Consider the following 2,022-nt stretch of genomic DNA (forward strand, 5'->3'; position numbering starts at 1 on the left):
TATCCTATGTTTTCTTGTTTGTACCTCTGCCCGTGTCCCATAATGATCTGAAGAACCAAGAACAAAACATGAAATAAGCACTTTCTATACTGTATTGGGTTATATCCATTACCTCATTTAATGCTTATAACAAGTCTTTGAGGTCATCTTTTATTCCTACTTTACAAATAAGAAAATTGAGACTAATAGAGGTTACTTATTATCTATAGCTGGTAGATATCAGAGCCTGAAATGGAACCCCAAAACATCAGATTCTCAGCCCCATCCCCATGCTCTTGGCCTCGAAATTAAGCCAAGTCCATAGCACCACAACAGATGCTGGCTTCTATTCTCCTGCTACCTCTCTTATCATTCAAAGGACTTGAAGCTCTCAATTGTGGCTCAGATCTTGGCTGAACTAAACTCTCCCAAGAATGCAGCAGGCTGAAGAGAGACAGTTAATGGATGGGTAGGAGGTCAAAAAGAAATGTCAGGACACTGACAACAACCACAAATCAAGTCCGAAGGAAGCCCTGGCAGCTGCAGAGCAAGAGGAAATCATTTAAATCCAAGGAGAGTACAATATCAGGGCAGCAGCAGAGCCTAAGAGGCAGAGATAGCTGAGAGGAGGTGAAAGAAGGGCAGAAACTGGGTTTAGCCTCAGACCATGGGATTAACAAGTTGAGAAATCAGGTACCAGTCCTCTGGTTGAGAACTTGGTAAAACACCTCTCCAGATATCCCAGATCTGGAAGCGCTAGAGGAATTCAGGATACCCAAGAGATTTCGTCATTTAGGACAAGGAAGGGTAAAGCAATCTCCCAGCAGATGAAGACTCAGGAAACAACCCCACACTATCCTTGAGTAATATTTTCTATTCCCAAGGTTTAAAATACAACCTATCCATACTTTAATGACGTCTGTATTAGGCAGGATAATGCCACCTCAAAATGTCCACACCCTAATCTTCAGAACCTATGAAGATGTTACATTTATGTGGAAAATGCAGCTTTGCAGATGAGATTAGGTTTATGGATGTTGAGATTATCCTAGATTATCTGGGTGGGACCAATGGAATCGCAGAGGGTCCTTAAAAGTAGAAGAAGAAGGCAGAATATCTGGCCAGAAAGATGGGACAACAGAAGAGGTGCAAAGCATGAGATGGACCTGACCCTGCCACTGCAGGCTTTGAAGATGGAAAAAGGGAGCTACAAGGCAAGGAATATGAGCAGTCTCTAGAAACTGGGAATGACCCTCAGCCACCAACTAGCAAAGAAATGGGGACTTTAGTCCCACCATCCTTGACAACTTGATTTCAACCCAGTGAAATCTGTCAACTTCTGACCTACTACTAGTACTATATGAAAATAAATTTGTATTGATTTAAGGTAGTACATTTGTATTGATTTAAGGTGTTTGTGGTAATTTGTTACAGCAGCCATAGAAAACTAATACAACCTTTAAATCCACATCCCCTAAAAGAACCGCTTTTTATAATGGGATTTAAAAACCTTCAATGGTTCCCAATTGCCCTGAGAATAAATTCTAAATTTATTAGAACAGCATCCAGGTCTCCTTGAGACCTCCTACCAACCTCACCCCACTCCCAAAATAGAATTTCGAATACTGTCCTGCCACTTGGCATTGCTTTCTAACCCTGTGAAATGCAAATCTGGTTAAAAAGAATGTCAGAGGGAAAAAAAAAAACAAAAACAAAAACAAAAAAAAACCAATGCCCTCTTTCCTTTTAAGGTGGCAACCTGGTCAAGGAACAAACTTAACAAAGTTAGATCCATTTTTTAAAAAAAATTCCTTGAGTTGAAGTCAAGTCTTCAAGTGTGGAATGCAAAGACAACAGTATTTCAGGCCAAGTATTTCCTCTACTCCCACTACCTACAACTTAGGCATAAACAAATCATGTCAATGACTCTTAGAAGTAGATTGCAAACTGTGGTGTGTGCAAATGTATGGAAACTACCTTAAGTGCTGCCATGTGGCTGCAGTCTCACCAAATGATGCAAAGAACAGTTATGCAGTAGAAGCA

This window comes from Hippopotamus amphibius, chromosome 4 (genome assembly GCF_030028045.1).
Source record: "Hippopotamus amphibius kiboko isolate mHipAmp2 chromosome 4, mHipAmp2.hap2, whole genome shotgun sequence".
NCBI classification, from domain to species: domain Eukaryota; kingdom Metazoa; phylum Chordata; class Mammalia; order Artiodactyla; family Hippopotamidae; genus Hippopotamus; species Hippopotamus amphibius.